Raw genomic sequence first — 24,272 nt, 5'->3', positions numbered from 1 at the left:
TCCATATGGTATCTTGTGTGAATTAAAGCAAGGCAACCCCTGCTTGCACATGTAACTTCTCATTATTACATGGCTTGGTGGCCTCTGTACTCCCAGGGCTGGCAAAGGGCCTGGCACGTAATAAGGGCTCTAACGTCTATTAGATGAGCATATACACATATATAAAGAGATACACCCTGGGATAGATTAGTCAGACTTCTCTGCTTCTCATTTCACTCTTGTACTTAGTATTTCTAAGGCCTCTTTCAGCTCCAGTGTCCCATGATTTTGGTGACTCATGCAGAGCTGGTTAGTGAGGTACATCTTCTCCCCCATTATTCATTTTATTGGTGCTACCCCATATTCACATTTCAATAGATAGCTTTTATTAGAACAAATGTTAATATTTTCAGGGTAACTTTAGGATTTCTGTGGTCAGCGAGGTGTAGTGTTGGGGCAAAAGGACGGAGACTTGCTTTTCCATCCCATCAGCAGATCTGAAACAGGCTGTGAGAGCTCCAGAGATTTGTTCCTGGTCAAATGAGGCTGAGGCTTCAAGGCACAGAGTTTCATTTTGCCTTCTTCCACCCTATAAAATTTAAATGTGTTTTGAGGCAGTCTGTTGACCTTTGACCAAGGGCAGTGTTTGTCCAGCTTGAATCACGCACTGACCTCTTTTGCATTTTTCCATATCTTTGTGCCGCTGCAGTGTTGTTTCCATGTATGGGGCAGTGTGCACAGAAGGCTGTAAACGGAGATTTCAGGCCAGCGGTCTTCATCATCCACAGCATCAGCTGTTGGAATCCCACCTCCACCACTTCAAGGCCTGTTATACAAACATTTCTGCATCTCAGTGTCCACATTTGTAGAGAGGGGGTGTCTACCTCATAGAATTTTCTGGAGGAGTTAATCCATTGTGAAGAGGAAAAAAGTAACAAACAAAATGAAAACTGTCTGGCATGTAGTAAGTGTACTAAGTAAGTGCTGTTGCTGTATTAACCCTTTGAAACAAGCGAGATGCCTGTGATTTCTGCTGGGGATGTGGCTGGTCCCATCATGGGGCCTGGAGAATGTTCTAGTGAAGGCTAAGTCAGTTTGGGGCACCCAAGGGTTGGACATTTGGTTATCTCCCTAGGGTCAGCCTGAGTTTGAGTCAAAGCTGCTCCTCCGAGGTATCTTGGGATTTCGGTGTTTGGGGGGCCCTTGGGGTCTTCTTTGGTCTCTCCCCTTCCTTATAAGTGCTGCCACCAGGAGGCTGGTGGAGAGTTAATAGCCGTGTGAGGCTGAGCTGCAAGGAGCAAGGAATGTGCCAACTCATTTAATAAAAACTAGATTTTCTTTATTAAATCAGCTAAAACTGAAACCTTTTCACTGGCCACAAATAATTGTGATAGATTGCAGAGCAAGCCATGAAGTCAGCAGTCTTGTGTTTTTCTAACTCATTCTTGACTGTTTCTGGAGGAGCTCACCGTTTCCCTCACTCAGGCAGCTGGAAAAGCCTCCCATCTTCTGGTTATACCCTGGCCCTGGAAGCTTCCTGTTGCTCTGGGCCTGCTCCGTAGGGACCCTGATCTTCCCTGAGAAGACAGGTGCTGCTGTTCCAACTCTCTCTTCCAGCCTTCTTCATTGAGAAGTCTCAACTCAGGGGGATATAAATATGGAGCAAATCATGGGCTCCAGCCATGCTTTGCCAAATCCATTCCATTGCCATGCCTCCATGCAATCTTGGGCAGATTCACTTTCATTTATGAAAAGTCCAGTCCAATAAAATTTTGATTCCCTGCTTGATTTAAATCTTATCTCCCTTCTGTCTAGTCTAGCCTTGACACGTGGCTTCAGGTACCTGAAGTGGGGTCGTACTGTGGTCCATTCTCTTCTCACCTCAACCAGTGGTAAGGACTGGTGTGGGGCTCTTTCTTCCTTTTAGTTATTCTCGGTCCAGCTTTCCTGGGGTTGGGAGCAAGAAGAGGGGATGGGAAGAAGGGCAAACAGCTCTTGACTCAACTGGATGCCTCTCTGGTAGTTGTCACCGTCTCTAGCTCTCGTTGACTCTCTGCCCTCTGGGTAGCACATGTAAGTTCTTCACGGGGCTCTGCAGGACCTGCCTTTCCTGAAGCAGGAGGTCCAGCTCGGGCTTGCCTCATGCTGCTGGGATCTTCTTGCCTCCAGGCAACGCTGTTGGGTGGGGTGCTGGCAGGATGGTTTAAACCCGGTTCCTTTGGTGTTGTCCACTTAATCCACGGGAAGTGCTCACATCCTTGCTGTGCAGTTGGTGGGGGTATGGGATGCTCCAGCGCTGGCTCCTCTCTCTGTCCTGCCAACTCCCTACAGTTCTCTGGTCCTTGCTCTGCTAGGACAGATCAGTGCATCCAGTCTAAGCTCATGCCCATCTGGAGAGTGGAGCGCCAGACTCTCCTTGCAGGCATCCCCAATCTCAATGAGTGATTCTTTTTTTTCTTCAATACATCTCAATCCTCCTTCTTAGAGGGGAAGGAGTGAGGTGGTAGCTGGTATCCCTTCTTAGGGAGCTCTAAGGGAGAGGTCACCTTATGTTGGTAGCCCCCTTTAGAATGTGTGTACTTAGCTCCTCTTTATCGTGAGCTTTGCCCCCTAAATTCCAATGTTTTGGCATTGGGAAGGGTCAATATCTTGATACTAAAATTAGACATGTTGGTTCTAGTCCTAGGGCCATGCTAGTCTTGGTGGTAGTTCTGGTCTCTGATTTCAGTGGTTCTGGTCTGATGTTTTAAATATTGTTACGTTAGGTGGTTCTGATCTCAGAGGTTCTCTCTGGCATTGTTTTTGGTCTTGTCGCTGTTTCTGATCTTAATCATTATGGTTTTCATCAGTCCTGGGGTTGGGAGTGGTTCTGGTCTCAGTGATTCTGGATATTTTGGTGGTTCTGGTCTTGGTGGTATTTTTGTCTCCGTGGCTGTCACCGTGGTGGAAGCTCCAGTATTAGTAGTTCATGTCTTGGTGTTGGCTGTGGTCTTGGTGGCAGTTCTCCCCCCTGTGACACCACCAACATTAATCCCAACATTCGCTTTCACTCCATCTCCTTTAAATCAGAAGTCAGAATCCACACTTGGGTGTTTGTTGTGAGTTACAGAAATCCCCTGCCTTCTCCAAATCACTCTTCTGACCCAGGAGAAGGAGGTGGCAGATTCAGTCTGAGATGGTGACCTGTGTCAGTTCCCTCTTGACTGAATCGGGTCCTCCATGAGCCTTGGTTAGAGATCCATAAACACTTGGATTCACCCTTTACAATAGCTTCTTATGATATCAATTAATTTGTAGTAGGACCTTTTGTTTTTTCATCTTTTTCATCTGTGTCTCTCTTTGTTCTCATATGCATGATCGCCATATCTTCTGATCATCCTTCCACAGAACTCTCCAGGCGAGTTCTGTGACACTTTTCCTGCTGTTCCCTATGCAGGGAAGATGTTTAAGAGAATAACAATCAGTTGATTGAGCTCATTGTCATCACTTGACACTCTGTGTCTAGAGGCCCTGACCGCTAGCAGATAAATTATGCAAATAAAACATTTAAATTGTAGAAAAATTGGGAGCTTCCCTGGTGGTGCAGTGGTTAAGAATCCACCTGCCAGTGTAGGGGACATGGGTTCGAACCCTTGTCCAGGAAGATTCCACATGCCACAGAGCAACTAAGCCCGTGCGTCACAGCTACTGAGCCTGCACTCTGGAGCCCACAAGCCACAGCTACTGAGCCCGCGTGCGACAACTACTGAAGCCCATGCTCCTAGAGCCCGTGCTCTGCAACAAGAGAAGCCACCGCAGTGAGAAGCCCTGCACTGCAACAAAGAGTAACCACCACTCGCTGCAACTAGAGAAAGCCCACACGCAGCAACAAAGACCCAACGCAGCCAAAAATAAATAAAAATAAAATAAATAAATTTATTTTAAAAATTGTAGAAAAGTAGAAGACGTAGATAAATGAAAGGAAAATCAGAATTCAAAAAATTGCCTTAATACTACTGCCCAGATAATAATTATTAACATTTTCATTTCCAGACTTTTTAAATACATAAATACGATATAAATATATGTATATGTTTTGATAAATGGAATCATGCTAAACATACTGTCTTATGCATCATTTTTTTAGTCATTATGTCATGAACATCGTTCTGCATATATAACTGCATTTTTGTTTGCAACGGCTGTGTTCATTGCACTTTTGGATATACCACAATACTGTAATTTGTTTAAACGCATTATTTCATTACTGGACAGTTGGGTTGTTTCCAGGATGGTTTGTTCACTTCTGTTTGTTATCAGCCATCTGTAGTGAACTTTGTATACTCACATTTTTGATCACTTATTTGAATATTGCCTTAAAATAATTTTTTCTTAGTGGAATATGCTTTGCTACACACTTGGTAGACATTGTGGTCTTCTTCATCTTCCCCCTGTTTTATTTTGGGTAGAGTTTTCCAGCACTCTGGGTTTTATGTTATAAATGGACTTCCGGTGTGACCGCATCCTCTACAGTGATCTTGGTTGCGTGTTCCAAACTGTGCTGACACCAAAGGTGGAGTCCGAGCAGAAAGACCTAAACTTGTCCTGGAGGCAGACTCCACCTTATTACCAAGTTGCCGGAGTCATCGGATAGTTACAGAGTCATTGCATAGAACTGGTGAGAATCCAGTGGGAGAATGAATGGGAGCTCTTTCCTTGTTTGTCGTCTGTGACACCTACACTCCCTCTTCTCTTCTACCTCTCTGACCTTTCCATCTCAGGCTCTTTTTTTGGCTCGTCTCTGGCTCTCTTTAAAAGCTGCTTTATTCCAGAGTTCTGCCCTTTGCCCTCTTCTTTCTCTCTCCACGTGCTCTCCCCAGGCAGCCTCAATCACTCTGCTGGTTCTCTCTCCAGAAGCTCCTGCCTGGGGTTATCACCGGAGGACCCAGGTCTCATAATGATTCAGGCTTTCACATTTAGGCTTTTGATGTTCTCTTCAAATAGGATTATATATACATTAAAAAGGTAAAAAACTGTCTATTATTTTACATCAACTGTTAAATGTAAACACTGAAAATAAAACACAATTTTGATAGCTTAGTTTTGGCCTCCCTCTCTTCCTTCCTCCCTCCCTCTCTCTTTTTCTTTCTTTCTCTCTCTCTCCCTTCCTTCCTTCCTTCCTTCCCTTCTTTCTTCTTGGTAAATGGAAGACACTCAGTATCTCTGAGAGGTTTCTGTCAGCCTCTTATGAGCTGCAGATCAGTATATCTGTGAGCTGCTACTTACCTCCACCAGGATATTCCTTGCAGGCCTCAGACATAGTATTTCCTAAATGGAAATCCTCACCACCCACCCAGCTCAGTCTCAGTGCCTGGATTCTCCATCTTCTAGTCATTTGACCCAGAATCCTGGGGCCACTCTAGATGCCTTCTTCTCTGTTGCCCCTGCCCTGTACCCATCCGGCCACTAACTTCCATTTGTTCCACCTCAGAAATGTCTGTTAGGGACTTCCCTCGTGGTCCAGTGGTTAAGACTTCACCTTCCAATGCCGGGGATGTGGGTTTGATCCCTGGTCAGGGAGCTAAGATCCCACATGCCTTGTGGCCAAAAAACCAAAACATAAAACAGAAGAAAATTGTAACAAATTCAATAAATACTTTTTTTAAAAAAAAGAAAGAAATGTCTCTTCAATCTGTTTTGTCTTCTTTGTTTCCACTGACACTGTATGTTTGAAGAGTAGGGTATTTGACAGCGTGGGGTATGAAATAAGGATGAACAAAGATAGTTTGTGGCTACACTGGGAGGACCTTGCCGAGCACACTAAATAAATTAATGATAAAGAGGACTTGATTCAGTGGGCAGCATGGAGTCCTGTGGGCGTTGACCAGGAGGTGATGGGAGACACCAGTAAGACTCCATTGGACCACTGGGAACACACTTGAGTGAACGATACTTGGGATGCCGCTGGCACCAGTGCAGGTTGGGACTGATGAGAACTTCAGCTCAGTTCACAAGAGAGCATGGGGCCGTGGGGAGGGGGAGAGTAGTCCTCAACAAGAGGATGTGATTATGAGCACCATTTTAGAACCTGAAGGGATAGAACTTGACAAGTGATTATGTGGGACTGAGAGAGAAACAGGGAAGAATTGAAGATTCCTTTAGGTTCTGAGCTAGTTTTAGGGACACACGAAGGTGAAAATTCACCCTGATTTTGTGAAATTGTCAGTTATGTTTGAGAGAGTAGTTTCAGGGGAAGCTGTGGATTGCAAAATGTGAGGAACTGAATAAGCCTGTTTAATAAGTTGTGCTGGGAAAACTGGACAGTTACATGTAAAAGAATGAAATTAGAACACTCCCTAACACCGTACACAAAAATAAACTCAAAATGGATTAGAGACTTGAATGTAAGGCCAGATACTATAAAACTCATAGAGGAAAACAGGCAGAACACTGTGACATAAATCACAGCAAGATCACCTCCTAAAGAAACAGAAATAAAACCAAAAATAAACAAATTGGACCTAATGAAACTTAAAAGCTTTTGCACAGCAAAGGAAACCATAAACAAGACGAGAAGGCAACTCTCAGAATGGGAGAAAATATTTGCAAACGAAGCAACTGACAAAGGATTAATCTCCAAAATATACAAGCAGCTCATGCAGCTCAGTATCAAAAAAGCAACCCCAATCCCAAAATGGGCAGAAGATGTAAATAGACATTTCTCCAAAGAAGATACACAGATGGCAAACAAACAAATGAAAGGATGCTCAACATCACTAATCATTAGAAAAATGCAATCAAAACCGCAGTGAGGTATCACCTCACACCGATCAGAAAGGCTATCATCACAAAATCTACAAACAGTGCTGGAGAGGGTGTGGAGAAAAGGGAACCCTCTTGCACTGTTGGTGGGAATGTAAATTGGTACAGCCACTGTGGAGAACAGTATGGAGATTCCTTAAAAAACCAAAAATAGACCTACCATACAACCCAGCAATCCCACTACTGGGCATATACCCTGAGAAAACCATAATTCAAAAAGAGACATGTACCACAATGTTCATTTCAGCACTGTTTACAGTAGCCAGGACATGGAAGCAACCTAAGCGTCCATCGACAGATGAATGGATAAAGAAGATGTGGTACATATATACAATGGAATATTACTCAGCCATAAAAAGAAATGAAATTGAGTTATTTGTAGTGAGATGGGTGGACCTAGGGTGTGTCATATGGAGTGAAGTAAGTCAGAGAAAAACAGGTACCGTATGCTAACATATATATAGAATGTAAAAAAAAAAAAAGGTTCTGAAGAACCTAGGGGCAGGACAGGAATAAAGACGCAGATGTAGAGAATGGACTGGAGGACACAGGGAGGGGGAAGGGTAAGCTGGGACGAACTGAGAGAGTAGCATTGACATATATGCACTACCAAATGTAAAGTAGATAGGTAGTGGGAAGAAGTTGCATAGCACAGGGAGATCAGCTCAGTGCTTTGTGACCACCTAGAGGGGTGGGATAGGGAGGGTGGGAGGGAGACACAAGAGGGAGGGGATATGGGGATGTATTTATATGTATAGCTGATTCACTTTGTTATACAGCAGAAACTAACACACCATTGTAAAGCAATTATACTCCAATAAAGATGTTTTTAAAAAAAGGAAATATGTAATACTCTTTGAGAAGGAAACAGGATCATTAGGAATTTTCTTCTGAGCAAAGTGAACACTTCAGTATACATGCACTGCAAAGGGAGGCAGCAAGGAGAAAGGGAGGGGTTAAAGATCCAGGAGGAAAAAACCAATTGTATGCAGTTATTTCATAACAGAGAAAAAAAAAGTAGGCAGTGTTTCCCCTCTGCGTTGCTAATGGAGCTAATGCAGCAGAGCTAACATCTTTTGGAAACCACATTTCAAGGTTTATGATTGTGATTGCTCTCAGTTTATTTTTACAAAGATGCTAATTTCCATAAATAGCATGGAAGCATAAAGCAATTTCCTCTCCCAAGTATTTTATGCAATTACTTTCTGGAATTTGTCAGCACTGAACAGCTCCAGCTAATGTATGCTATAAATTATTGTGGTCAAATGCTCAGAAATTCATCTGGTCTCCAAGCCTTCATTTACAAATATAATAGCATGTTATTTTGAAAAAAAATTTTTTAAAGGAAGAATTACTCTATTTTATTAATAAAAACTCATTTATAGTATTAAAGGACTCTTTAAATTCTCTTCACTTTCTCTTTTGAAATTTCCATTTTCCCCCTGATTTAAAAACATAAACATATTCATTATAAAAAAATGTGGAAATCACAGGAAAGGACAAAGATGAAGAAAACCACCTTTCATTCTAACAGTTGTTAGGATTTTGTTGCGTACATTTCCAATATTCTTCTTAGAATATTAACATATATATGTATCTTTTAAAAAGTGGTTACACAGTATTTTGATTATAACTTTGTAAAGATTTAACAACATGAGGAATATTTCTACATGTCATTAAATATTTTTATATTTATTATATAATATTTAATGTCTTCATAGTATTGCATCATTTGCTGTGCTATATTTTATTAACTAATTCTTTTACTGCTGAGCATTTAAGTTCATCAGTTTTTTGCTGTTGCAAATAATGCTGCTATGAAAATGTTTGCAGATCCATCTTTGCTCACATTTATGATTATTTCCTTTGAATACATTTCTAGGAAAATGTATTTATTGAAGCATAATCTTGGGGTCAAAAGCTATGTGCAGTTTTAAGACCTTTGATTTATACTATCAAGTTGCCTCTTTGCAATAGTTGGCAATGTAAGATCTAAAGAAATCTTAGTAGTGAGAGATTCTTAAAAATACTTTTGGGCCATTTGTGTTACTGCTTTTGTGTATTGTCTCCTTGAGACATTAGAAATAGAATAAAAGATTTTATCTTCATATTTTTGCCTATTTTTCTACTGAGAATTTCTCATTAATTTGTATGTGGCTTTTTATATGTAAAGAATATGAGTCTTTTATCTTTAATATGCTGCAAATAATTTCCCCATTTTGTCATTAATATTTTAATTTTATTTATGTTTTTGATAAACTGACATTTAAAATTTTCAAGTCGCCTACTCTAGGAGTCTCAATTTAAGAATTCTTTGCCTTTGCATCATGCTTAGAAATAACCTCATATTGAGAGAAAATAGGTGTAATCTACGTTTTCTTCTAGTCTTATATTTCTTTTTAAACATTAAAATTTCTGTCAGTTGCTTTCTGTGCTAATATCATACTTTTAAAGTTCTTATAGCTTTGTAATGTGTTTAGTATCTACTAAGGCATGACTTTTCTCTTCAATATTATAGTTTTGACCAGTCCAGAAGGTCTTTAAAGTTATTTGGGCAAGTTCCAAGAACAAAAATCCTGTTGTTTTCAATGGCAATGGCATAATGGAGGTGTAACAAGTTCCTTCCCTCAAAACTATATAAAACAAACAAACAGCAACAAAAAGAACAAAGTTTATCTCCAGTAAAACAAGGAGATGGTACCTGTTTGTAAACACGAACTCTGAAGTACTGTTTTCTGAGTACTGTGAAATCTAGACCTGAGTGAGAGAGGACCCTGCAGGCTGACATGTGTCTCCTTGCGTTCTGAGCAGGACAGAGGTTTCCCTAATGATGACTGTCACAAATTGTGCCTATCTAGTAAACTTTTGGTAAGAAGAGTGAAATTGGGGGCCTTGATGGGACACAAAAATAAGTGGGTATTGTCCCCAAAGAGGCCTGGTTTGACCCCAAAAATGGCAAGGGACATAGAGTTGAAGGGGAAAATTGCTGACACAGAATATCATCTAGTTGTACAACATAACCTCCTACAGGGAGAGACCACGGAAGGTGGAGTGGGATAACGTAGGGAGGAAGAAAACAGCACTTTTCTGACCAAAATGCGGAGTAAGGGGGTTTCTCGAGAACCTCCCTGACTGTTGGATGTTGAAAATAAAAGGAAGGTGTAGCTCTAGAGGAAAGGAAAGCACATCTTTAGTAAGAGACAGAGCCCGACAACAGCGCAGAGTTGAAGCTGTGGACTCGTCTAGTTCACCCCCTGTCTCATACCTCATGTCCTCCTCCTGCTGTTTTTCAGCAAACAGCCGATCCCATTACAAACAACAGAAATAGAGTGCATGCAATGGAATGAGCAACCGGGGACATGCTAGACAGAGTGGGTCTCCTATAAGATGAAGTAGAAAACAAACATACACGTGATTATAGAAAAATGGTAACAAAGGAGATGTAACTTATGTTAATATTTCTTTAAAAGAACAGGAAAAAATTCAACAATATAATCAAAGAAAACTTTTCACCGTCTTTTTCTTAAGGTCTTTGTCAATATTGTTTCTGTATTTTTTGTCATTGTGTATTACTGAAGAGAACTCTGGCCAATCTGATTTTTAACCCTTGTATGTGCCTCACTTTGTCTGCCATGATGCGTACATGATTTCTTCCTTATTCCAAAGTCCATATTTTCATCTGGACATAATGTAAATAATTTTTAATCTTCATAAGCATGTGTGCATGTGTTTCAGGAAAGGTTTTTTAGTGTGGTCCTCAAATCTGTAATGTTTTTACAATTTTTCCCATTTTTTTCCTAAGCTTACTTTTTCTGTTGTCTTAAAATGTTTTCTTTAAATTCTTGTATTTCTTCCTGAACTTTTTAAAAGCAAGATCAGGTTGTTTATAATTTATTTGTGATTTTTTGGGAGTAATTTATCTAGAGATACGTGTTCATTGATTGCATTTTGCTTATATTTGTTTCTATTTTTAAAAATTTGTATGCATTGATCTTGTGAGGGTTCTGTTCTGATAGGGATCCTCTTTTTAATGGGGTTCTGCTCCATGGGTCTCTCATCCTTCTTCTTAGACGAGCAGGCTGAGAAGAACATGTTCTTCTCATGGTAATAAAAGAGACACATGAGAGCAAGTCCGAAGGCATAAGGGTCTTTCTTATGCAGTCTGCTTGTGTCATTTCTGTAAAACCCCACTGGCTGAAGCAACTCACATAGCTGAAGACACAGTCAGAGGTAGGGACAGAGCAGGTTGTATGGCCAAGTCCAAAATTATTGGGGTGGGCTGGATAAAGAAGATGTGGTACATATATACAATGGAATATTACTCAGCCATAAAAAGGAATGAAATAGTGCCATTTGCAGAGATGTGGATAGACCTTAGAGAGTGTCATACAGAGTGAAGTAGGTCAGAAAGAGAAAAACAAATATCATATAATATCACTTGGATGTGGAATCTAGAAAAATGGTACAGATGAACTTATTTGCAAAGCAGAAATAAGAGATACAGATGTAGAGAACAAACTTATGGATACCAAAGGGGGAAGGGGGGTGGGATGAATTGGGAGACTGGGGTTGACACATATACGCTGCTACATATAAATAGGTAACTAATGAGAACCTATTGTATAGCACAGGGAACTCTACTCAGTGCTCTGTGGTGACCTAAATGGGAAGGAAATCTAAAAAAGAGGAGATATGTGTGTACGTATAACTGATTCATTTTGCTATACAGCAGAAAGTAACACAACATTGTAAAGCAACTATACTCCAATAAAAATTAATTAAAATATTAAAAAAACAAAACTGACTAAATTATAAGCCTCCCCACCAAAGAACCCTCACAAAATTATTGGGGTGGGCAAGTATGCTCCTCCCCTAGAGATCATATGTATGTGTGGGGTGAGGGGTAGGAGTGAATATTTTTGAATAATTAATCTACTCTAATCTGGCAAAGCCAGGTTTTTCATTGAGGCAGTATAGCTCCAGAGAGCATAGTTTAGTTGCTGCTCACACCACCATCACAAACTAACATTACTGATTTGGGAAGAGTCAGCACTAAAGAGGAATTGTAGCCAAGTGTCACCTCGTGATGTGAAGCTAGCTTTACTTCATGAGATAGGTGTTCCTCTTGGATAGGGAGGCTATGATACCTTCCTTCCCATCTTACTCATAACTTTAACCCTAGCCTTAAATCTTAGTCTGTTGCAAGTAGAAGTCTAGAAATGGATTCCTCTCAATGCCCTAGTTCAGTGTTACTTCAGCTTTTTGACTGAAAAAACCCACAGGAGGAAGTGCATTTTACATCGTGACTCAATGCATGTACATATCTATGCATTCATATTTTTGGAACAAAAGTTTCAAGAAATAATGCTAATTCTTTCCATGAGTGGTTCACTGTGATACCTGTTTTTATATCCACTCCATTCCAGTTGATTCTATGACAAAATGACTGGTTAAAACCCAATTAATTTCATCACCTACTCATGGGCTATATTTACAGTTTGAAAAAAACACTGCCCTAGTTAATAGACCCCATTCTCCATCGACTTTTGTGTGTGTTGATTTTCCTTCTCTGATATTTGGCTGGAGGGAGGGGGTTGATGAATGAGGCTCCTAGCACAGCTTCCAAATTCTGATTGGCCATCACCTAGTATAGCTCTGCTTTCCTGGGGCGCTATGTTCCCCCACGGAACCAACTACTGCCAATAGTGTCCATTTAAAGCTACAGTTTCCAATATGCTTGGTTACTAAGGTTCTTCAGAGCTATCTAGATTATCATATTCTTTTACTTGTGTGACCTGCTAACATGATGAGTCATATTAATAGGTTTCCTAATATTGAATCATCCTTGTGTTCCCGGCATTAACTGTGCTTGGCCGTGATATACTGTCTTTTTAATATTCAGCTGGATTTGGCTTGCAAATATTTTGTTGAAAAGTACTACATCTGTATTCATAAGTCATGTTGGTTGGTACTATATTTTCCAGGTTTTTAATATAAAAATTTTTGTTAACTTTATAAAATGGATTGAAACATTTTCCATCTTTTTCTCTTTTCTGGATCAGTTTAGTGCAGGGATAAGCTATTCTTTGAAGGTTTGAAAGTAAAATAAATAGTAAAATTTTACCTTGATAGTAAGAATAAATGGGGCCCAGAACATTTGGGGGCAAATAATTCTTTGACAACTTTTAAAAACTTTTTAGATGATTATTGGATTATTCAGGTTTTTCCCGCTTCTTTGATCAATTTTGGTAATTAACCTCTTCCTAGAAACCTTCTATGCAATCAAAAGTTAAAAATTTGGAAGGACAGCAAAGGGGAGTATTTTGTAATTTTTCAAACTTTAAAAAATTATTTTGCTTTAATTTCTGATTTATTTTTCTTGAGAGTATGCAGAAAGTTTTTGTTTTTAAATGCTCAATTTTATGAATGTTGCAAGGATATTTAACAGTTTGACATTTTTTTGAATTTCCATGGATAATGGACAATACATTTTATTCTCTGTATTAAGCAGTGTTGTTCTCCTATCCCCTCTCTCTTTCTTCATTGTTCCTTTCTGTCTACTCACTCCCCACACTAATTCCTATTTAGTTCTAGGGGGGAACAGTCTATCTCTTTTTTTTTTCCCCTTGGCTATTACTGATCTTTGTCTTCAGGAACTTAGCAACTTCTTGTCTAGCTGGTTTTTGTAAACAGAGGTGGTTCTCTCTTAAGAGGAATAATAGGTCCAGGTGTTGGGTAAGATTGAACTAACCTTCCCCGTTTTCTGATCTTGCCTCTGGGTTGTTTTTTTAGTTTTTCCAATAGGATCAATAATGAAATCTTCAACATTTTTATACACATATATTTTTCTTTATTACCAAGTTGTGCCAGTTCACACTCCCGCTAGTAGCCCGGGAGAGTGCCCTTCTCTCTACGTACTCACCAGCATTTGATATCACTCAAAATTGTTGTCAGTTTAGTAGCAGTCCAGACATTTTAAACTCTGTCACCCTTAAATCCGGATAGAAATGGCCACCTTGGTTATCAGAGCAGGGAATTCTGAGGGTTGGTGTGGCTCATTTAGAGATACCTTTTAAGCTAGTTATAAAGTGAATAAGAGATGAGTCTATAATTTATGAAAAGAGAGACCCATATACATTAAAGTCCCCAAATAAGGCACCAGAAAGGGAGGGGGATAAAATTATAAGCAAAACTTGGTGGTGCTCAGTGGAATCTGGGGGACAAGACTCCAGGTGAGATTGGCAAGGAGAAAGCACTGTCCAACTCCTCTGCGGGGGTGAAGGCAGGGCCTGTGAAGACCCTCTTCCTGCTTGGTTTGGTTCTCCGTGAGGCTGGAGGATGACCTGCCCCTTTGCTGGGATGGAAGGTTGAAGCCAGCGGTGGAAAGGAGCCAGCCTGTACGTGAGGGGCATGACTGCCTTTCTGGAGGAAGCGTTGCTCATTTGTTGGCAATAATTGCAGTCACCCTTCACTGAGGTTGAGAGAGAAGAGAGGGGGGAGTTTCTGGGATGGGCAGAGTGAAGCAGGTCCAAAGCCCTGTGGCTGTTCAAATGAAATTCCGTTCAGTGCAAACACTTCACACTGAGAATGCAGAGCCTCCTTTCCATGGAGCAGTGGTTGGTAGGACACCAGCAACTATGACTCCCTCCCCCGATGGCCCTCTGATGAAAGCAGGCCCTCCCAGGACCCCAGCCAGGCCTTTGCCTTGCTCCTCAGGACAGGCTTGATGGTGTTGCATCTCAGTGGTAGCCCAGTGGCTCTGAACTGACCTATAAGCCCTCCTTCCCATCCTTGGGAGGTCCAGCATGTGGCAGGCATCATTGTTCATGGCTTTTGGGGTGGACCACTTGTGCTGCACACTCTGTAAACACTTTCTGGGATGCATTAGCAGCTTCCATTGTCAGAGCCAGGAAAACATTTGGTGCGTGGAGCGGGGAAGGAACACGTGGAGTGGCAGGCGGCCGTGCTCTGGCGGGCTCTGTTCAGTCCCTGATGTGGGGAGGCTGTTTACCTCGGTGGTGCCCACTATACATCTGGCTGGTGCCTGGTGGATCCTCAGTGAGGTACTTAGCAACCAGACACCTTTTTTCTGCTTTAAGAATTTTTTTATTGTGTTGTTTTTTAAATTAGTTTTTATTGGAGTATGGTTGCTTTACAATGTTGTGTTAGTTTCTGCTGTACAACAAAGTGAATCAGCTATACGTATACATATATCCCCTCCTTTTTGGATTTCCTTCCCATTTAGGTCACCACAGAGCACTGAGTAGAGTTCCCTGTGCTATACAGTAGGTCCTCATTAGTTATCTAGTTTATACATAATAGTGAATATATGTCAGTCCCAATCTCCCAGTTCATCCCACCCCGCCACCCTTACCCTCTTGGTAACTGTACGTTTGTTCTCTATGTCTGTGTGTCTATTTCTGCTTTGCAAATGTGTTCATCTCTATCATTTTTCTAGATTCCATATATAAGTGATATTATGTGATATTTGTTTTTCTCTGTCTGACTTACTGCACTCTATATGACAATCTCTAAGTCCATCCACATCTCTGCAAATGGCACTATTTCATTCCTTTTTATGGCTGAGTAATATTCCATTGTATATATGTACCACATCTTCTATATCTACTCCTCTGTCGATGGACATTTAGGAGCAACCAGACACTTTGAAAGACAACTGAAAGATTTGGCAGGGTGGGAAGGGGAATAGCCCAACCCATGCTAGGGAATGAACCAGCCACACTTTATTATATAGTTAACTGATAAAAGTAATAGATAGGCACATACACATATATGTACACAGAGCAGTACAGATGATATGCTGATATAACCCTCAGTCTTTCCTCACTGGGGCTTTGGTGAATCTCTTTACTGTGACAGGCCACATGCCTCTGTCCTTTTTGGCCTCACTGCTAATTTGTTCCTACGTTGTCAGTTGATCTTCTTTGATGCCCACCCCAGGACACAAGGTGTATCAAGGAAGCCTTGGCTCCCAAGGTTCTTACTTGGCCAGCACAGATAGATGTTGAGTTCTTTCCACTTCAGCAATTACCAAGGGAAGCTTGTCTTTCAAAAGACACATGGCACACAGGACACGGGTATCTTTTCTTTGACTGTCATGTGGAAGTACTCACTGAGCTCAGAGCTTTGTTGTGTAATATAAGACTGTGGGATTAGCACATAATTCTGAGATTCAGTGAATGAATCCATCGACTGACAATCCCTGATGAGGTCAAGAGAGAAAGTGACCTTAATGAAAACTAATATGAAACTACGTTGGCAGTAATAGTGCAAATGGAGCCCTAATCTGTGTTCAATATTTATAATTCATAGAGTCTTTTTTCGTTGATAGTGAGTATATATAAAGGAGTTTTCACTTCTTTGGTATGTTAGAATTCCTTTTATGGGATATGTGGTTCATGAATATTTTCTCCTGGTCTATAGCTTGATTTTTTATCCTCCTATTAGCATCTTTTGCAGAACAAAAGTTTTAAATTTTGATAAAGTCCAACTTATCATTTTTTTCATTTGTGGATGATGGTGTTTGGTGTTATGGCTAAGAACTCTTTGCTAGGTCCTGAAGATTTTCTGCTATGTTTTCTTCTAAATGTTTTATAGTTTTACAGTTAAGTTTGTGATCCATTATGAATTAATTTTTGTATAAGGTGTACGGTTAAGGTCAAGACTCAGTTTTGCCTGTGGATGTCCAATTGTTTCAGCATTAGAGCAAGACTGTCCTTCTTCCACTGAATTACTTAAAAAAAAATTGTTTATTTATTTATTTATTTTTGGCTGCATTGGGTCTCGTTGCTGCGCGTGGGCTTTCTCTAGTTGCGGCGAGCAAGGGCTACGCTTCGTTGCAGTGCGGGGGCTTCTCATTGCGGTGGCTTCTCTTGTTGTGGAGCACGGACTCTAGGCGCATGGGCTTCAGTAGTTGTGGCACGCGGGCTCAGTAGTTGTGGCGCATGGGCTTAGTTGCCCTGTGGCATGTGGGATCTTCCTGGACCAGGGCTCGAACCCATGTCCCCTACATCGGCAGGAGGATTCTTAACCACTGTGCCACCAGGGAAGTCCCACTGAATTACTTTTGCTTCTGTGTCAAAAATCAACTGGGAGTGGGTCTATTTCCAGACACTTTATTTTGTTCACATTGAACTATGTGTTTACCCCTCCTCCAGCACCATGGTATCTTTATTACTGTAGCTATATAGTAAGTATTAAAATTGAGTACAATTATTCCTCTCACTTTACTCTTCCTTTATTAAAATTATTTTAGCTATTCTTTTGCTTTTTCATATAAACTTTTGAATAAGCTTGTCTATATATACAAAAATCTTGCTGGAATTTTGATAGGAATTGTGTTAAACCTATTGATTGGTTTGGGGAGGATTAACATCTTTACTTGTTGAGTCTTCCAACCCATGAACATGGTCTGTTTCTTTATTATTTAGATCTCTTTTGGCTTCTTTCATAAGTGTTTTGTAAAATTCTGAACATGTCTTTTTATATGTGTACCTAAATATTTCATATTTTTTGGAGTGGTTATAAATGGTGTGGGGTTTTTCGTTTCATTATCCACATGTTATTTGCTAAAACACAGAAATACAATTGAACTTTGTGTGTTGCTTTTGTATGCTGCAACCATTCTAAACTTACATATTAGTTCTAGGAAGTTCTTGGTAGATTCCTTGGGGTTTTCTATGCAGACGGTGTGGTGTAAGGCCTAAAATTAAGGCCCAGTATTATGTGCTGCCTTGATATCTGGTGAACCCAGGATGGCTTTGAATGCACATCTGCCAGTTCCCCTCCCCACTCTGCTCCCATGGATATGGTCTCCTAGACAAACAACCTTCCTTATGTAGGGGGCCAGGCAGAGTTCCTAGTTATAACTGAGTAGTGAGTTTCAGTTCCCTGCAGCCTGTGGAATTGTTCAAACAAGCCAACCACATCCTCCTGAGAGAACCAGAGGCCACCTCACTCTCTTGATACTACAAAGCCTGCCTCCCTTGTTCCTGCTTGTTTACTCTGTCCTGAGTGAAACTGCTATGGGGCCCTGTATGGCATGTGGTATGCTCTTCCATTGGGCTGTGAGTATATGTGATTAACAGACTGTTGTCTGTCTCATCTGTCCAGGGTCATGTGTTGTGTATTTGGCCATTCCTATAACCTTAGGGTGGGAATCCCTCCCTCATGAATAAGGTGAATAGGAGGTGATTAAACAGATAATCATGTCATTTATAAATAAGGACAGTTTATTTCTTTTCAATCTGTATGCCTTTGTTTTCTTTTCTTACCTTATTGTGATGGCTATCACTTCCAGTTCTATGAATAAGAGTGGTGAGAGTGGGCATCCCACCTTATTCCTGATCTCTGGGAGAAAACATTTAGCCTTTCATCATTAAGTATGACATTGCCTGTAGATCATTGTTCTTTATTAAGTTGAGGAAGTTCTTCTCTGTTCCTGGTTTGCTAAGAATTTTTATCATGAATAAGTGTTTAATTTTGTCAGATGCCTTTTTCTTTGTCAGTTGATAAGACCTTGTGACTTCTTTAACCTCTTGATTTGGTATATTCTGCTGATTAACTTTCAAATAATAAAACAGCTTTGCATTCCTAGAATAAACCACACTTAGTCATGATGTATCATTCGTTTTTATATTGCTGAATTTTATCTTGTTAATATTTTGTTTTGAGGATTTTTGCATCTAAATTCATGACAGTTATTCACCTGCAGTTTTCTTTTTTTGTACTGTCTTTTTCTGATTTTGACATCCAGGTAATACTGTGTTCATAAAATGAGTTTCAGAGTGTTTCCTCCTCTTCTGTTTTCTGGAACAGATTGTGTAGAATTGGTGTTAATTCTTTAAACGTGTGGTAGAATTCTCCAGTGAAAGAAACCATGTGATCCTGGAGCTTTCTTATTTGACAGGCTTTAAACTATGAACTCAGTTTCCTTAATAGTTATAGCACTATTTAGATTATCTTTTTTATGTTGGGTGAATTTTGGTAGTTTCTGTTTTTCAAGGAATTGGCCTATTTCATCTAAATTGTTGAATTTATGCATGTAGAGTGGTTTGCTGTATTCCCTAGTTATCCTTTAATGACTGCAGGATCTATAATGATATCCTGTTTCATTCCTGATATTGGTAGTTTGTATCATCTCTATTCTTCCTCAGTCTTGCTTCTTTTCTTTGTCAGTTTTTGTTTTGTCGACACTTTTTGTTGATCTTTTCAAATTATCAGGTTTTTCTTTTCATTGATTTCCTCTACTGCTTTTCTGTTTTCTGTTTCAGTGATTTCTGCTCTTTGTTATTTTCTTTCTTCTGGTTGCTTTGTTTTTAATTTTTCCTCTTTGTTTTCTATTTTCTTGGGGTGGAATTAGATCATCAATTTGAGATCTTTCCTTTTTTCTAATGTAAGCATTTAGTGCTATAAATTTTTCTTTCTGTAACTTGTTTTGCCGTATTCCACAAAATTTGATTTGTTTTAATTTAATTCATTTCTTTGAATTTTTTTGTGTCCTTTGAGCAGTTCTCTCTGACCCATGAATTATTTAGAAATATGTTATTTAGTTTCTATTTGGAGAATTTCCTGTTACCTTTTTGTTACTGATTCCTAGTTTGATTCCACTATGGTCAGAGAACACAATGTATGATTCCAATTGTTTTAAATTTGTTGAGGTTTGTTTTATGTCCAAAAATATGGTCTATTTTAGTGAATGTTCCATGGGCACTTGAAAAGAATGTGTATTCTGTTACTGTTGGGTAGAGTGTTCTTTAAATGTCAAATAGGTTTTGTTGGCTGACAATGTTGTTTAATTCTTTTATAGTTTTGCTGATTTTCTCTCTAGTTGTCAATCAGTTGCTGAGAGAGTGGTATTGATATCTCCAACTATAAGTGTGAATTTATCTATATTTCCTTTCAATTTTATCAGTTTTTGCTTTAAGTATTTTGGAGCTCTGTTGTTTGGTGTATACACATTTAGTATTCCTATGTTTTTTTGGTGGAATGTTCCTCTATGTCCCTGGGAATTTTCTATGCTCTGAAGTTTACTTTATCTGCTTTAATGTAGCCACCCCTTTCAAGAAATTACTATTAAATATACTATTAGCATAATATATTTTTCTTTTACTTTAATATTCTTTTACTTTCAACCTGTCTATGTAATTATACCTGAAGTGATTTCTTATAGAGAGCATATCATTGAGTTGTGTATCTTTTTTTTAATCCATTCTGCCAGTCTCTGTCTGGTATATGGTGTATTTGGTGTACTTCAACCATTTGCACTGGAAGTAACTATTGCTATATTTTAATTATATGCTATATAATTACATGGTATTGTTGTTATAACTATATGTTATATTTGTAGGGTTTTAGCCTGCTATTTTATTGTTTGTTTTCTCTGTCTCTTATTCCTCTGTTTCCTTTTTATTGCCTTCCTGTGGGTTTCTTGAACATTTTTTTTGGAATTACATGTTGATTTATCTATAGAGGTTTTGAATCTCTCTCTCTTTCCCCCACCCTCTCATGGTTGTGTTATCTTATCACAGACACTTTGAGTGAAGTGTAGAAACTTTACCTCCATTTAGGTTTTACCTTTGCCTGTTTTTAATACGGTAATTGCCTTAAATATGTTCTCTTCCTACATTGAGCACCACATCAGATGATATAATTTTTGTTTCAACTTTCAAACATTTTTTTAAAAAGCTCATGAAGAGAAGGACATTCTATTATCTTTACCCTATTTTCACCCATTACACTATGCTTTCTTCCTTCTTGAAGTTCCAGGTTTCCTTCTGTTATCACTTACCTTCTTTTTTTTTCACATCTTTATTGGAGTATAAATGCTTTACAATGTTGTGTTAGTTTCTGCTGTACAACAAAGTGCATCAGCTATATGTGTACACATATCCCCATATCCCTTCCCTCTTGAGCCTCCCTCCCACCCTCCTTATCCCACCCCTCTAGGTGGTCACAAAGCACAGAGCTGATCTCCCTGTGTTAATGCGGCTGCTTCCCACTAACCATACATTTTACATTTCATAGTGTATATATGTCAGTGCTACTCTCTCACTTCATCCCAGCTTCCCCTTACCCCCTGTGCCCTCAAGTCCGTTCTATAAGTCTGCATCTTTTTTTTTCCACACACACACACACACACACACACACACACACACACACTGTATTTTATTTTTACAAGAGATAAATAAACTGACACCAAACATTGTAAATGGATGACCACAAGAAAAGCAACAATGATTGCAATTACCAAACATGAAACACACTCATACTATGTCATAATATTGTAGGTCTGCATCTTTATTCCTCCCTGCCACTAGGTTCATCAGTACTGCTTTTTAAAATTCCATATATATGCATTAGCATACAGTATTTGTTTTTCTCTTTCTGACTTACTTCACTCTGTATGACAGATTCTAAGTCCATCCACCTCACTATGAATAACTCAATTTCGTTCCTTTATATGGCTGAGTAATATTCCATTGTATGTATGTGCCACATCTTCTTTATCCATTCATCTGTCGATGGACACTTAGGTTGCTTCCATGTCCTGGCTATTGTAAACAGTGCTGCACTGAACACTGTGGTACATGACTCTTTTTGAATTATGGTTTTCTCAGGGTATATGCCCAGTAGTGGGATTGCTGGGTCATATGGTAGTTCTAGTTTTAGTTTGTTAAGGAACCTCCATACTGTTCTCCATAGTGGCTGTATCAATTTACATTCCCACCAACAGTGCAGGAGGGTTCCCTTTTCTCCACACCATCTCCAGCATTTATTGTTTGTAGATTTTTTGATATTGGCCATTCTGACTGGTATGAGGTGATACCTCACTGTGGTTTTGATTTGCAGTTCTCTAATGATTAGACATGTTGAGCATCTTTTCATGTATTTGTTTGCCATCTGTATGTCTTCTTTGGAGAAGTGTCTGTTTAGGTCTTCTGCCTGTTTTTGGATTGGGTTGTTTGTTTTTTTCATACTGAGCTGCATGAGCTGCTTGTATATTTTGGAGATTAATCCTTTGTCAGTTTCCTCATTTGCAAATACTTTCTCCCATTCTGAGGGCTATCTTTTCATCTTGTTTATGGTTTCCTTTGCTGTGCAAAAGCTTTTACCCTTTCACTAGGTCCCGTTTGTTTATTTTTGTTTTTATTTCCCTTACTCTAGGAGGTGGGTCAAAAAGGATCTTGCTGTGATTTATGTCATAGAGTGTTCTGCCTATGTTTTCCTCTGAGAGTTTTATAGTGTCTGGCCTTACATTTAGATCTTTAATCCATTTTGAGTTTATTTTTGTGTATGGTGTTAGGAAGTGTTGTAATTTCATTCTTTTACATGTAGCTTTCCAGTTTTCCCAGCAACACTTATTGAAGAGGCTGTCTTTTCTCCATTGTATATTCTTGCCTCCTTTGTCAAAGATAAGGTGACCATATGTGCGTGGGTTTATCTCTGGGCTTTCTATCCTGTTCCATTGATCTATATTTCTGTTTTTGTGCCAGTACCATACTGTCTTGATTACTGTAGCTGTGTAGTATAGTCTGAAGTCAGGGAACCTGATTCCTTCAGCTCCGTTTTTCTTTCTTAAGATTGCTTTGGCTATTCAGGGTCTTTTGTGTTTCCATACAAATTGTAAAATTTTTTGTTCTAGTTCTGTGAAAAATGCCATTGGTAATTTGTTAGAGATTGCATTGAACTTGTAGATTGCTTTGGGTAGTATAGTCATTTTCACAGTATTGATTCTTCCAATCCAGGAGCATGGTATATCTCTCCATCTGTTTATGTTGTCTCTGATTTCTTACATCAGTGTTTTACAGTTTTCTGAGTACAGGTCTTTTGCCTCCTTAGGTAGGTTTATTCCCAGGTATTTTATTCTTTTTGTTTCAATGGTTAATGGGATTGTTTCCTTAGTTTCTCCTTCTGATCTTTTGTTGTTAGTGTATAGGAATGCAAGAGATTTTTGTGCATTAATTTTGTATCCTGCAACCTTACCGAATTCATTGATTAGTTCTAGCAGTTTTCTGTTGGCATCTTTAGGATTCTCTATGTATAGTATCATGTCATCTGCAAACAGTGACTGTTTTACTTCTTCTTTTCCAATTTTTATTCCTTTTATTTCTTTTTCTTCTGTGATTGCCATGGCTAGGACTTCCAAAACTATGTTGAATAATGGTAGTGAGAGTGGACATCCTTGTCTTGTTCCTGATCTTAGTGGAAATGGTTTCAGTTTTTCACCATTGAGGACGATGCTGGCTGTGGGTTTGTCATATATGGCTTTTATTATGTTGAGGTAGGTTCCCTCTATGCCCACTTTCTGGAGAGTTTTTATCATAAGTGGGTGTTGAATTTTGTCGAAAGCTTTCTCTGCATCTATTGAGATGATCATATGGTTTTTATTCTTTAATTTGTTAATTTGGTGTATCACATTGATTGTTTTGCATATATTGAAGAATCCTTGCATCCCTGGGATAAATCCCACTTGATCATGGTGTATGATCCTGTTAATATGTTGTTGGATTCTGTTTGCTAGTATTTTGTTGAGGATTTTTACGTCTATATTCATCAGTGATATTGTTCTATAATTTTCTTTTTTTGTAATATCTTTGTCTGGTTTTGGTATCAGGGTGATGGTGGCCTTGTGGAATGAGTTTGGTAGTGTTCCTCCCTCTGCAGTTTTTTGGAAGAGTTTGAGAGGAACGGGTGTTAGCTCTTCTCTAATTGTTTGATAGAATTCACCTGTGAAGTCATCTGGTCCTGGACTTTTGTTTGTTGGAAGAATTTTAATTACAGTTTCAATTTCATTACCTGTGTTTTGTCTGTTTATATTTTCTAATTCTTCCTGGTTCTATCTCGGAAGGTTGTACCTTTCCAAGAATTTGTGCATTTCTTCCAGGTTGTCCATTTTATTGGCATATAGTTGCTGTAGTAGTCTCTTATGATCATTTGTATTTCTCTGGTGTCAGTTGTAATCTCTCCTTTTTCATTTCTCATTTTATTGATTTAAGTACTCTCCCTTTTTTTCTTGATAAGTCTGGCTAAAGGTTTATCAATTTTGTTTATCTTCTCAAAGAACCAGCTTTTAGTTTTATTGATCTTTGCTATTGTTTTCTTTGTTTCTATTTCATTTATTTCTGCTCTGATCTTTATGATTTCTTCTACTAACTTTGGGTTTTCTTTGTTCTCCTTTTTCTAGTTGATTTAGGTGTACGGTTAGATTGTTTATTTGAGATTTTTCTTGTCTCTTGAGGTGAGCTTGAATTGGTGTGAACTTCCCTCTTAGAACTGCTTTTGCTGTGTCCCATAGGTTTTGGATTGTTGTGTTTTCATTGTCATTTGTTTCTAGGTATGTTTTTATTTCCTCTTTGATTTCTTCAATGATCTCTTGGTTATTTAGCAGCACACTGTTTAGCCTCCATGTATTTGTGTTTTTTACTGTTTTTTTTTTCCTGTAATTGATTTCTAATCTCATAACGTTGTGG

At 39.1% G+C, this 24,272-nt stretch overlaps 1 protein-coding gene across 1 annotated transcript in view; it reads left to right on the top strand.

Moving 5' to 3' along the window:
* Positions 1-24,272, top strand: part of ADAMTSL3 (ADAMTS like 3) — a 394,591-nt gene that overhangs the window by 3,565 nt on the left and 366,754 nt on the right.

The sequence above is a fragment of the Mesoplodon mirus genome, assembly GCF_964341445.2.
Source record: "Mesoplodon mirus genome assembly, chromosome: 4".
NCBI classification, from domain to species: Eukaryota; Metazoa; Chordata; class Mammalia; order Artiodactyla; family Ziphiidae; genus Mesoplodon; species Mesoplodon mirus.
Note: the sequence above shows the minus strand (reverse complement) of the source record. Positions and strands in the feature narration are given on the sequence as shown.